A 14,563-nucleotide genomic window follows, 5' to 3' on the forward strand; every position below is an offset into this window, starting at 1 on the left:
CCTGGGGAAAGGTTGCAAGGGCTTCAGAGAAGCAGGGTTTCATGACACTGGTCTTTCCGTCTGTAGGAAGCAAGCGTCTGCTGAAAAACACTCTGTTCCTCTGCTGGGTTTTGGTGGTGGCACAAGATGGGAACACAGGGAGACAAAGAAAATCTTAGAGTCTTTCCCTCTTTTGTCTGGTGCTGTTTTCTCCTCATTCTGATTTTTAACATTTCATTAAAAAACCCATCTTGATCTTCTAAGAGTCAAGTTTAAAAAAAAAAAAAATAATATGTTTTTATTATAAGAGCCAACGGCGGGGCCCCTGGGTGGCTCAGTCAGTGAAGCCTCTGCCTTCAGCTCAGGTCACGATCCCAGGGGTCCTGGGATCCAGCCCAGCGGGAAGCCTGCTTCTCCCTCCCCTCCCACCCCCAGCTTGTGCTCTCTCCCTCACACTGTCTCTCAAAATAAATAAATAAAATCTAAAGAGAGAGAGAGAGAGAACTAACTGCATAGACTGAAAGCCGGGGGTGAGAGGGGGGGTTGCCGAGGGACATCACCAGTTTTCCTTCCTATTTTTGTAAAGAAGAAATCAGGAAACTCAAGCCGACAAAGGGGGCCCATTGTCTGAAGTCACGAGGGCAGACTTGTTCCAAGGCCTGCGGAGCTCAGCCCCCACGCTTCTGGCCCTCAACGGACAGCGAAGGCGTGGCTTTTCCAGTGACAGCCACATGCCACCGGCCTACACGCCTCAGCTCACGTCCCCGAGTCCCTGAGCGCCGGGCAAGGGCGCCGGCAACAGCCCACGTCTGAGCAAGGAAAGCCTGAGGAAGGTGTCACGGTCACAAACAGGCTGAGATGAGGAGAGACTCGAAGTCAGATCTGCTGGGTGCCAAAGCCTGAGGGCTGGCCCTTCCCCAGGTCTTTCCCTTCCCCATTCAAGCATCTGGAGCCAACAGGGGCTGGATTTTCCCAGCCCACATCGGGGGCGGGGTCATCTGAACCCACCCTGTCTCCTTGCCAGGGCAGCGTCTCCACCCCGCCTCCTTCACTTCCCTCTTAAACGCACTCACCACCCTTCCTCCCACGCCTGCTTCTCAGGATCCTCTGGCCACCCTCACAGGGTCCACGTGCCACACACAGCATCCCACACTCCTTCTGGGGCACCGATCCCTCTAGGGAACACATGTGCAATCCCCCAACAAGGACACATGGCTGACAATCCTTTGTTAATGGTCTTGCAGACATTACATCTTATAACAACCGAGGGAGGAACACCTTCTCTCTCCACGCCCCTTGCCAAGAAAACCAAGGCTCAGGGTGGTTCTGTGATCTGTCCAAAGCAAAGTTATCCCGGAGCAGAGCAGAAGCTAATGCAGGCTAGCGGTTCTGTCTCACAGCACAGCCTCCCAGGCTAAGTCCTGCTTCCTGCAAGTGCGGAGCCCAGACTCAGACAGCCTGGGCTCTTGGTCCAGCTGTGTGACCTTGGGCAAGTTATCTAACCTCTCGGGTTTCTGCTCCTTTGCCTATAAAGCGAGATGATAAACACCCCATCTGCTTCATGGGGTTACTGTGAGGATTAACTGACACGGACAGAAAATCCTTAGAATGGTGCCTGGCAACTGGGTTCAGCATATGCTTGTTGTTAGTTTTTTTTTTAGGAATTTTTATGATACAAAATGTCATCGGGGGCCCAGATAAAAATCTCAACTGAAGTCAGAATTCTAGAAGGTCAGAATAACTCCTGTACCGTCACTCCTTCCAGACTTCTTTTTTCTGTAATCCTATCTGTTCTCCTGCTTTTATCTGGAACAAAGGAAGGAATACAAGATGGCAGGAGCTGTGAGAGTGACAGGAAAGAAGGGTTTTCACTAATTCTGACTCTTCTTTCCTGTCATGAGAGGGTGGTTAGGGAGACAGATACATAGGAACCAGTACCTGAGTCTCAACCTTGCCATTTACAAGCAGTACGACCTTAGGCCAGTTACTCTGCTTCCCTGAGCTTCAGTTTGTTCATCTGTAAAATGGGAGAAATGGTACCAGCTTCACTGGACGAATGGGAAATCGTCACCCTGGGACGGAGACCCAGATGGCCTTCAGCTCAAGGCCAGTACAGCAGTAAATGTGCTCCTAGCTGTCCCCTTGTGGGGACAGATTACTGGGCTCTAGATAGTAATGAGTTTATTTAACTTGAGAAAGTTTGCCCCAGCCACATCCCCACCAACACTGAGCATCGCCTGCTGAGTCATCATGGTCCCAAACCGTAGAGCTGCGGGTCCCTCGCACACGGGGACCTGCCCTCACCAGTGAATCACCCAGTTTCCCAGTGCGACTAGTCAAACAGTTGCCCTGGTTTCATCTTCAAGCCTCTGGGAATTTCCTTAAAGGATTGGTCAGGCTTCCTGTCTCTGTGTCTATGATTTGCCTGTTAATATCTTTGCCTATTCCCCCGTCCCCACTGCTGCTTTCTTGGGAATTTCCAGAAGTCCCTTGCGTATCGTGGGGATACAGTTGATCCTCCAAGAATGCAGGTTTGATCTGTGCGGGTCCCCATTGACAATACTGCAAACATAGCTTCTCTTCCTTAGGAATTTCTTAGTAACATTACTCCAGCTTACTCTATTGAAAGAGCACAGTATCTAATTCATATAACATACAAAGCATGGACCAACTGACTACTCACGTTATCTGTAGGCTTCCAGTCAACAGTGGGCTATTCATAGTTAACTTTGGGGGGAGTCAAGGTTATGCGTGGATATTCAACTGGGCAGAAGATTCGGTGCCCTGATGGGCCCATGGTTCAAGGGTCGACTATAGTCACACATCAGTTTCAGTGATGACAAATACTTTGCTCCCATCTGTCATCCACGAATAGGTCCCTGGTGTCCTCGCATGAGACAGACATCCTGTTTTGATCTGATCTCGTTCATCAGATCACAGAGGCTTCAGCTTGTTAGGATGCCTCTCCAAGAAGGGACCCCTGCAATGGAACAGAACATTCTAGATGGGATCTGAGCCATGTTGTGAGACTCGGTGGGACTGGATCTGAAATCGAAATGCGGAATGCCTTGCCATTGGTCCACGTTTTGCACCAACTTGCTGGTTCCCGCCTGGAATTTCAGACTGTTGAGGCTGTTTACTTTTGACGCTGAAACTGCAGAGCATTGCACCATCACAAAACCTTCATGACCTTACACACTGCATTCCAGGCAACATCCCTGGTAGGTCGTGATGAAGGAGAAGCACTTTCCAATCTGCATCCTGTAGACACAGTACAATGTGTGATGACTGTTCCCCATACTTGCCGTGTGCTCTTGGCCCCTCCGTTTCTGAGGCTCCTCTCTATCCAGGGGGGCAACCACCCCGGCACCTGTGTCGTCAGGCTCCCGTGAGTGGCAAGTGTGTTATTACCTGGAAAGGTATGCCTGGGGCACAGGAAAGGCACGAGCTGAATGTCTGCCATGATCATTAGCATTACGGTAGCGCTATTTCTCCTGTTTAAGGAGTAGTGAAAGGAGTTGCAAAGACTTGACAGTCACTTGTCCCAATTGCACTCCCCGTGACAGCAGAGTCGAGGCTGCGAGCTCCTCAGACCAACACGGCTGATGCCCCTTCCATCCCAAGAGGTGTAGGCGAGCTGCAGTCTGCCTGTCTACCTGGCCTTCCCTGGGCTTTGTGTTGTCATCTAAGGGCATAGAGGCTCTCTGCTCCCCGTGACAGGCACTCACCCATTGGGAGGGAGTGTCGTGTACCCCTGACCCAAAGGACCTCTTCTCTGAGCTCACTAGCCCTTTCCCTTAAAGAGCCCTCAGGCCAAAGGGAAGCCACTGGTTTTCCACGTGCACGCCCGTCCTTCCTCGGTCTCAGTCAACATGCACAAGGGCTTAAGCCAAGAAGCTAACCCTCCTTGTTCCCTCACTGCTCCTCTCGCCCGACTGTGGGCTCCAGTGGTATGACCAACCCCACTGCTGCCTCTTCTGCTGTGGGCTCCAGTGGTATGACCAACCCCACTGCTGCCTCTTCTGCTCACTCCATGCTGGGTCAGCCATCCCCACTTTCTCCTGCACACTTGCAGTGACTCCGTCCTGCTCTCCCTGCCTCCCCCTGTCTCCCTTGCAATCCACTGGCTCTCAGCAATAAGACTGAGCATGGTATCTATTATTATTTTAAAGATTTATTTATGCATATGAGAGAGAGAGTTCTTATGCATGAGGGAGAGGGAGAGAGAAGCTCAAGCAGACTCTGGGTTGAACATGGAGCCAGTCTCAGGGCTTGAGCCCAGGACCCTGAGATCATGACTTACACAGAAATCAAAAGCAGATGCTTCACCGAATGAGTCACCCAAGTGCCCATACTTATCACTATTTTAAAAATAGGTTTATTGAGCCCTTTATGTTATTTCCGCTGATACCTTTCTGCTTTAGTAAGATGCCTGGATACAGGGTTTTGAGACTACCTGTGTGTTTTTAAGCAGGCTCTATGCCCAGTGTGGTGCTTGAACTCATGACCTGGAGATCGAGAGTCACACCATCTACTGGCTGAGCCAGCCAGGAGCCCCAAGACTGAGCATTTTGAATGTCAGCTGTGGTTTCCCATTTTCCTTAGATTTCAACCCAAGCCAATTGGCCAACAAAGACCCAGTGATCTGACGCCTGCACTTGTCAACAGCCTCATCTCCCTCCTCTCTTCCCCTTGTCACCTTACTCCAGCAACACAGCTGGCTTCTCTCGATCCCCTAAACATGCCTCAGGGCCATGGTGTTTGCTTCTCCCTCTGCCTGGAGCTCAGCCTCAGAATGGCTTTCCTCCTCCATAGTCCGTGCTGTACTCAGACATTACCTCTTCAGAGGCTTCCGGACACCGTGAGGCTGAAAACTGTCACACTGTGCACCATAGCTTTCCGTTCCTGGACCACACTAGGCGTTCTCTATCATTTATTAAAACTTGGGACGTATGACTCCTTCTCTGTATCTGTCTCCTCTCTAGGAGGCACACCCGCTATGAGAGAAGAGACCACCTCTGATTTGCCCTAGGCATGTTTTGCACAGCCCAGGACCACGATTCTCTCCCCACCCCTGATTCCTCTCGTGAATCCCGGGAATTTGTGGCTGTGTTAGGCTGCATGGCCCTGGGGGAATTAAGGTCACAGACAGAATTAGAGTTGCTAATAAACTGGTCCTAATATAGGAAGATTATCTAGGATTATCCAGGCGAGCCCAGTATAATCCCAAAGGTCCTTTAAAGTGGAAGAGGGAAGCAGAAGAGAAAGAGTCAGAGAGACTCCATGGGACGTGGGAAGGAATTCCCCCCTCTCCGACCCCTCCCCCGCCCCATCCCTCCACCTAGAAGATGGAGGAGGGGCCCTGAGCCGCAAGGGAATGAATGCTCCCCTTGAGAGTCCCCAGAAAGGACCGTGACCCTGCTAACATCTTGATTTTAGCCTGAAGGCACCCATGTCAGACTTCTGACTTCCAGAACTGTAAGAGAGTAAATGCGTTGTGGTTTAAGCCGCTGAGTTGGTGGGGATTCGTTATAGCGGCAACGAGAAATGCAGCACTCCGATTTGCTGGTTGCATCATGAGGAAGTGAGTCCATAGGGTCTCAGTCCCTCTACCAACCGGTTTCCGTCATTCCCCGGGCTCTCCTAGGGTGTGGTGTCCCGGGAGACCCAGCTCCTCCCGGAGCCTGACGGGAGGGACGGCCCGCCTCTCCTTCTAGCTCCTCCCTTCTAGCTCCTCCTCTGATCAGCGAAGGCTGCGAGTCTCGGAGTCTCCAGTTGGGTTAAAGGCAGCGCCCAACTCTTGTCGCGTACAGAGCTCCCCATGAGTTGGAAGGCTTCCCTGGGTATTCACATGCCCCTCCAACCTGTTTGTCGGACCGGCTTCTGTGCCCTTGGTCACATGTGTGCCACTTGCCATCCATGTCAATGCAGCACTGCGTTTCTGGTTTCCTGTGTTTTGTTCCTCCTCCTGGAAACATCCCCTGGGGTGTGAGCTTTCTCAGCCCTGTCCCTCTGTCATCCCACTGGCTTCACGCGACTATCTTAGGTGTTTTCCTATCCCTGTTTTACAGACGAAGGAGCTGCAGTGTTGCTTGCTTATCACTAATTCACCTTTTGTACTTCTTCGGGAACGTTCTACTAAACCTTGCTGAGCGTGGGCTGTCTGCTTGTGTTGGACCATCCCCCACGGCTCTCAACCCCCCGATGCAGCCCCCGTTGCTGCTGAGAAGTGAGCATGTGTAGCTGTGTGCAGAGACAGAAAGAGAGGAGAGGGAGAAGGCCAGAACTCTGGCTGCCTAGCTCTGCCCACTGGGCCCCCCAATACTTAAAACAACAGCACAAACCACAGCCACAAAACACAAGACAGCCACTCACCGCCTCTGGTCTCGTGCTCAGCCCTTGCCGTCTCTGGGAGAGCTTCTGAGCTCATGGATGCTTAGGAGCCTAATTCGAGCCACGTCGCGCCTGTGAGGTTCCTACTGGCTGGACTCCCAGTCCTCCCTCCACATAGGGCTGGTCTCTCAAGAGCGTCCCTGAAGCTTCTTGGCCTTTTCCGTGATATTTGCCCCGCCTGTTTGTCCAGTCTGCCTGTTAGATTCCAGGGGCCTCTTTCGAGCTCCTTCCTGATGTGACTGCAACCCCCCTCCTTTCACCGGGTGAGAAGTTAATTTCCTTAACGACTCTTTCCCCATAACCAGGGTTTCGCAACCTGGCACTCTTGCCTCTTAATAATAATTCTGTGTGTTTCAAGATGTTTTGTGGCATCCCTGACCCCTCTGCCTACTTGATGCTAGTGGCACCCTTGAACCCTCAGTCCTCAGTCCCCACCCCCCACACCCATGACAACAACAAAAATATCTCTGCACATTGCCGAATGTCTCCTAAGGAGCGAAATCACCCCAGAGATAATTCTGCCTTCGTGCCTCTGTTTCATCTGGACTGAGTGATCTGTATTATTCTCCCCTAGACTGAAAATCCATGCCTCTGTATCACCCATTCTCTAGTTGTGGTTTCCAAAGAAAAACAAAAGTAGGGTGCTTTAGTTATGATTGTGTTGAACAAGAGGTCAGCTTACATTATGGTAGTGATTAGTCAGCGTTCTCCAGAAAAACAGAACCAATAGGATGTGTGTGTGTGTGTGTGTGTGTGTGTATGATAGGTAGATATATATCTATCATATATATGATACATATATATATATATATATATGAATTTGTGGAGACACAAGTCCAAAATCTGTAGGGAAAAACAGCAGGCTGCTGTTTTGAGTTGTAGGGCAATTGCAAAGGCTGTCTGTTGCAGAGCTCCTTCTTCCTCAGAGGAAGTCAGTCTTTTTCCTCTGAAAGTTTTCAACTGATTAGATGAGGCCCATCAGCACTATGGAGGGCAATCTGCTTTACTCAAAGGCTACTGACTTAAATGTTTATCTTATCCAAAAAACAACTTGACGGAAATATCCAAGACAATGTTTGATCACAAATCTGGCACTGTGGCCCAGCTAAGGTGGTGCATAAAACAATCATCACAGGTGGCAAGGATGAACTAATTTATGCTAAAGAAAGGGAGAATGCCTTAAGCTCATCTTGAATTCATCTGGAAAATGGGGCCAGACTTCCAGATGTCCACGATCACTGTCTGAAATGTCAATGTTGTACAGGTCACACGGGGGCCGTCAGTGGTCCTCAAAACCTGGCCATTATAATCACCTAGGGAGCCTTGAAAGGATAGCAATGTCAGAGTCACCCTTGAAGATCCAGACCCATTTAGTCTGCAGTGGGGCTCAGGCATGAAGGCATTGCCAGCAGTCCTCAAATGTTCCTAATATTTGGCCAAGGTTGAGAGCCCCTGGGCAGAATGAATGTCTGATGTTCTCCTCGGGATATAACAGAGGTAAGCATAAGCTTTCAGCAAGGTGGCCTGGGCATGAGTCCCGCTTCCCTCCAAGTGAGGTATGTGGTGTTGGAACAACTATTATACCTCCCTGAGGCTGTTGGTCAATTAAGAAGATGCTTGGAAAGCCCCTACCACTCAGCATGGTATTAATAACCTGGGTGTCTCTTCTCTATCATTTTTAAGTTCCTCTTAAAATATAGTAACAACTATGTTTAATCTAACATGTGCAGAGTTTTGAGACAGACACTGTTAAAAGTAAGTATTATCATATCCTCACAATTACCCAATAATGAAGAGTCTGTGATGGACCCAGGCTACAAGAGAGGAAACTGAGACACAGAGGGGTTAAGTTGCCCAAGAATGTTGCTGACAGTGTTGGATTTATCTGACTCTGAAGGTTAATGTTTTTTAAGAACTTGGCTTCCGGGAGACATAAATCAGAATTATAACCACTGAAAAAGAGGAGGCAAGACATGCCAGAGTTCCCAGATGTCCCCATCATGTGCCTAGAGAGCCTACGAAAACAGTAATTAAAATTAGTATGGGAGCAGAGTCGTTAGTTACTTAACAAAGACTTTCGTTAAAAAAAAAAAAAAAAAAACACAGTCATTTAACAAAAATCTTGGTTCATATCCAAAATTAAGTCATGTTCCTGGTGAGTAGGAACAGGAAGCAGAAATCATACTTAAAAACAAAGATCTTATTCATAATAGCAACAAAAAATATGAAATACTAGGGATAAATTTAGCAAGAGAGCTGAGGTAGGTTAATGAACAAAACCAACAAACTTTATTGAGGGATATTAGAGAAGATTCAATCTTTGGGGAGATGGTCTGTGCACATGGTGCCATTGAAAAAATGTTGATTCTTTTCAAATTATTTCTAGGTTTAAACAATTTTCTTTTTCAAGTAAAAATTAGGCACCGAAATAATTCTGAAACAATTCAAAAGTTTCCAAGTGCCATGCAGAGCACCTTCTGTGTTCGGAGCAACTTCTAGTATCTCTAAAGAAAAGAGTCAGCTCTCCTGAGACCTTGAGTCACTTCTAGACTTCATTTCAGATTTGGTCACTTATGGCCATGAGACTCTTTTTGCTTGGGTACTGCTGGACACACTCAGATCCAACCTAATTTATCGAAAGAAAAATGCTTTACAGTTGGAAAAATCTAAAATTGTGAAACATAGTGCAGGTTTAGAAATATTACACACACACACACACACACACAGAGAGAGAGAGAGAGAGAGAGAGTTTAACAAAAAATTACATGAATACTCATGTAACCAGCTAGGGTGGACAGATTCTTGAGATGACCCCATGATCTGTTTTTTGTTTAGATTTTATTTATTTATTTGATAGAGAAAGATACAGAGAGAGAGGGAACACAAGCAGGGGGTGTGGGAGAGGGAGAAGCAGGCTCCTCGCCAAGTGGGGAACCCGATGCAGGGCTCGATCCCAGGATCCCGAGATCAAGACCTGAGTCGAAGACTCAGGTTAATGACTTAATGAAGACTCAGCTTAATGACTGAGGCACCCAGGTGCCCATGATCTGTCTTTCATGTACTTGTGTGATCCCTTCCCTTGAGTGTGGGTAGACCCCATGACCTGCTTCTGGGCATAGAGAATATGACAAAAGTGAGGGAGTATATGTGACAGCATGTATGTGATTATGTTACATAGATGGTAACATCCTTCACATGCTGTGTTGGCTACACGGGTGAGAACTGGGACGGCCTTCAGTCCACAGCCAGCGAGAGACCCTGAGGCCCTCAGCGCAGCACCTTGTGGGAAACTGAGTGTTGCCAATAATTGTGTGAGCTGGGGAGTAGAGCCTTCTCCAGTAGGTCCTCCGATGAGACCACAGCCCCAACCAACACCTTACTTATAGCCCAGGAGAGAACACAGTTAAGCTCTGCCCAGACTCCAGACTTAAAGAAACCATTTGATCATTCCTCTGCTTTTCTTTGTAGATTTACCATTTATGTAGGTATCACTAAATAGGATATGTTTGGGGAGCCCACACCCAACTCTGTAATAATAATAATGAAGACATGGCCAACGAGGTAATTTTTAACTTGACAAAGGAACTTTGAAACTGATCATGAAAAATGTGTAGAAAGATAGACAGTAACGACAAAATATCTTGAAAAAGAAAAATAATAAAATAGATCCTCTTATTTTAAGATATTGTAAAGGCAAATGTAATCCTGCTGCAAGAATGGATTGCGGTATAGGAAATACACCAGCATATGTACCTGCACAAACATGTTCTTTCACATGTGTTTATACCAGTCCGACCACCCTTCAGATCCGGGTGAAGAACAGTTCCAACATTCCAAATGCCCTTTCCCAATCCACAGCCCCTCCTCTCTCCCCAAGGTAGCCATCATTCTGTCAACACGGGTTAGCTTAGTCTGTTCTCAAATTCCATATAAGAGGAGTTTTGATGCAGGTGGTCTTGGACCACATGTTAAGAAACCCTACTTAGCTAAAAGTCCTATTATTCCCTTGAATGTGTTCTTGGGGTATGAGCTTGCTTCCAGTGAGATACCAGCTAAGTGATTTGGGGAGGTGGGGGGAAGGATGAGAAATTAAACTTACACCATCTCTTAGCACCTCTTCGGAACAAATCCTTGCAATGCACTACTTTTGCAATACAAAATGCATGACTCTCAGAAAGCTGCTGAGAACTGGGAAGCTTTGATGGGGGTGGGAAGGTGAGAATCCAGGTCACTGTGCCCTGTCAACCAAGCCCTCTCTCACCCCAACTATGAGCTAGAGTAATGTCCAATTATTGGCTGGAAAAGAGGGATCTGCTTGGGACCTTGGGTTGTCTGTATGGGGAGCGATGGTCCCTTCCACTCACCTGAAGCTAACGGCAAAGCCATTTCCCCCATGCTCTTAAGGCCGGAGGATGCTTGCAGGAAGCAAGAGAGATGGCATTCTTCCGGCAATGCCCAGCAGGTCTGACAGCAGAGGCCATTATAGGAAAACCATTCCTTTCAGCTGATTCTAGCCATTTTGCCACAGACACAGCCAATTTCACTGAGGTCAGAAGGCCAGAAAACTGGGCTTCGTGCTGGCAGCCTGGCAGAGGTGAGGGAGGGAGCCCCTGACTGTCCTAGTGGCCTCCAGGAGCCAATTATCTTTCCAGACTCCAGGAATCTCAGCGGGCTGGCTCAGCCTTGGCCCAGCCACGATCTCCAGCTGCTCTCTGCTGTTCTCAGCTGAGTACTACAGCCAGGGGCCGCAGGAACCAGACACAACAGTGAGGGCCCAGAATGGGAGAAAAGCTTCCACTTGGGGGCAGGCAGGGGAAGGGAGAGGTGGGTGTTAAAGGAACCAGGCTCTGCTCAGGGAAGGTGGGCTGTAATTCCCACCTGCTCCCCACCACCTGATTGGGCCCCATGTCCCTCCCTGGGGCTCCACAGCTCCTTTGGTAGAGTGTCCTCTTGTTCACTCTCTCCCCCACTTCTCTAGAAACCCAGTGAAACAAGATGAACAGTGTCTGTCTTCCCCAGGATGTGTTGCCTGGTACCTAATAGATGATCGATGAATATTTTGTGGAATACATGAGTAGGTTAATAATTGAGTGGACTTGGAATGAACGAATGAAGAAGTCAAATATCTCTTCAGAGAATCAAGCTACTAGGATCATGGAGTTATAAAGCTCTTCTTCCTAAAAAAAAAAAATTCCCTCTTTCAAAATAAAAATGCGTGCTCTTGTCCAAACTGGCAATGACTGGGGGTATCTGAAGTCATCACAATTGAAGCAGGGGATTGTATTAACAAACTAGTGTGTAGAGGTCAGGGACACTAGCACACCTCCTGAGGTGGACAGGAGGGTCCAGCACAACACAGACATATCCTGTGCCAAATGTGCATAGTGTCGGGGCCAAGAGAGCCAGAGGTGGGCAGGCAGTCTGCTGGGAGGCCAGTGGTGACGTTGCTTTGCTGCAAAGTGGCATCAGCAAAAGCTGCTTGGGACAAACTTGCTCTGGTTGAAAGCAAGACTGAAAAACTGACCCAGATAAGAATCACTCAGATACGATTTCACAAGTTATATATCAGCAGAAGCCAAAGAATTGGTCCATCTGTGTGTGTCCAGAAGGAAATGGGTGGTGTCTCTGTAGGACACGTGTGCCAGCTAAACCCAGAAATGTGTTCGCCTCTTGTAGCTAAAACAGCTTTCCTCCCAGACCAGGGATTGTGGTGTGTGGCCTTTTAGTTTGGCCAGACCTGGAGTGTTGGTTTCATTTTGATGAATGGTATTTTGTAACCCTGAGATATTATCAGTGTTTTTCCCATACCCAGGGAGCTGGATGCTAGAGTGGAAAGGAAGGAAGGGAAGAAGGGAAGAGAAGGAGGAGGAAAAGCGGGAGGGAGAGAGGGAGGAAGGAGCGGGGAAGACGGGAGAGGAGAAAGGAAGAGTGAATTAAAGAAGGCGTAACTGTCAGAAATACGAGTTATTTGGAGAACATTGCTTCACCTGCTTTCCTATAGCATGAAGGACATCAGGGGAAGCAAAACGTCAGAAGACAAGGCCCCTTGGCGATTCTCCTGGAACAGCCAGATGTGTGACTTTTCCCACTCCCTATCACTTAAAAAAAAAAAAAAAACCAAAAAAACGTGTCTCCGACTTATCCTTCAGATGCAGGCGAGTCTAATTTATGACCACATCATAGGAAAGCAGCTGATGATTTTAATTCAGTTGCCAGTAGGGTGGTGTCGGTCTCCACCTGTGAACAGCTTATGCTGCCCTCCACGTGGCCACACCGATGGTTCTAGCCAAAATTTCTCACAGTCTTTTCTGGAGGATACATAACACAATCTTCTGTGAAGGCTGTACTTGTTCAAGCTAACTTCTCTATGATGCAAGAATACATGTCCCAGAGTAAGTTCATCACCATGGTTCCCTGTAAGTCATCCCAAATCTGGCTTCCCTACCTCTTGCCACTTTAGACCTGGAGGCTCAGCATGGACACACTTAGCTTGTCCCTGATCCCTCAGGAGGTGAGAAGCAGATCCAGGACCAATGGCTGTTCTAATCAGAGTCTGATACCGCCGGTGGGTCCTGGAAATGCACAACTATTCATATTTCTGCTGGCTTCAAGTTGAATGTGTCCAACGGCAGCCTCCTTGGGTTGGCTAAGCCTCCAGGCAAGTCCTGAGGCCTCCTCCGTTGCTCACTGTGGCCCCCACCCTCTGTTCCATCCTCAGGCAGCAGCCGTGGGACCTGCCCTCTGAGGCCAGCCTGGCAGCCAACTCCGTCCCTCTGTGTCCTCAGTTCCTAGAAGTCAACTGGTCTCCAGTTCTATTCCCCACACCTGAAAAAGGCACAAAGAGTGCTGCCTCACTCACCAGGCTGTGAAGATTTCCTGCTCTGTTACAGGAACGGATTGAGCGGCTCCCCTCTCCCCCTGCAACATGATGGCCATTTACCTGCGAGGCACTAGTCTGGTGGGCAAAACGGTTATCATCTTTCTTTCTTTCTTTTTGTTTTTTTAATTAGGGCTTGGAAGGTACCAGATCAGATTCACAATTACAAAATGCCACAGAATCCAAAATAAAAGACCCAGAGTAGCATCACTGGAGCTAGGCTCGCTCAGGCAAGAAGTTTTTACATCTGCACCCCTTCCTGACAAGGGATTTCTAAAGTCTCGGGACCTGCTGGGGTCAATTGTTTTCAAGGTTCTTTTTTCCTTTAAAAAGTAGTCAGTTAGTGGCTAAGAATTAATTGTATTAACAATATTAATTTATATCCATATTTATTAATAATTAACAGAAGTATTGATTTTAGTTATTAAGATGATCAATTGAGAAATGAAGAATCAATGGTAAATTAATAAGTTACGAGCCCCCTAGCAAGGACACTTCTGTGGCGACAAGGCTTTTACCTCATCAGGTAGGAGTGGGAGGGACACTGGGCCCCAAATTTCCACCGCAACAAGTGGAGATCACAGACACACATACTGGTTTCCCTCACTGTTCCAAACTCGACGTTATGCCCCTTCACTTGTATGAAAGACCTACATTAGTACCCATTTTAATGAACTGAAAGAAATCCAAAGAGGATTTTCACTTTTATGAAAATGTAAAAGCCAAAGTAGCGGTCATTGGGGTTTACCCTGAGAGGAGCCTGAACAGAGGCAGCGCACACCTGGCCGGTGAGTGGCGGCCCCAGCGCCTTCCATGGGAACTACACTCAGTATTTCCACGTGGGGCCACCGACTCTGAACTGCGTGTGAGCATCCGGGCTTCACCTCCCCCTGTCGTGAGCATCCGTTAGCAAGGTGTGTCCTAAGTATCAGGAAAACCTAAGAGAGGTTTTATTTGGGGGTCTGGGAGTGCCACTAAATTTCCCTGAGGAATTAATGGTAACTGCTTCTTTGCTCAGGAAAAGTTCTACAGGTGCACTGTACTTTCGGATAGTGGGGAAAGCTGTAGGTCAGTGCCGTTTCCTCATCCTTTACCGAGATTTTCTGTGCCCTGCACCCCTCACGATCCTGGCTTACAGTAAACCCATGATTCAACTTCTCTTCCCAGTTTGTTTCTTAGTAGCTGCTGACTACTCATTTTAGACAGGATCATGATAGCCAGCGGTAAGTCAGAAAACAGCATTGTCACAGAAATCTAGGACTTAATGCAAGAATAGGGGGAAAAAAAGATTTTTGTATTAAAGAATGAAGTTTA

The 14,563-nt window shown here is 48.0% G+C and overlaps 1 protein-coding gene across 5 annotated transcripts in view; it reads right to left on the bottom strand.

Annotated features, from left to right (window-relative positions):
• The window catches only part of SLC2A9 (solute carrier family 2 member 9), a 231,412-nt gene extending 224,792 nt beyond the window's left edge, over nt 1-6,620 (bottom strand). For 2 of the 5 annotated variants that reach the window (XM_045075611.1, XM_045075600.1), the window contains exons 1-2: nt 6,355-6,620; nt 2,663-3,240 (exon numbers count right to left, since the gene is read on the bottom strand). The gene's annotated coding sequence lies outside the window, so the exon portion shown is untranslated. The remainder of the gene's footprint in view (nt 1-2,662; nt 3,241-6,354) is intronic. The other 3 variants (XM_013044754.2, XM_013044751.2, XM_013044752.2) reach the window with 2 other exon arrangements.
• Between the last annotated feature and the right edge of the window lie 7,943 nt (nt 6,621-14,563).

This window comes from Mustela putorius, unplaced genomic scaffold, assembly GCF_011764305.1.
Source record: "Mustela putorius furo isolate JIRA1106 unplaced genomic scaffold, ASM1176430v1.1 tig00000083_pilon_pilon_pilon, whole genome shotgun sequence".
NCBI lineage: Eukaryota > Metazoa > Chordata > Mammalia > Carnivora > Mustelidae > Mustela > Mustela putorius.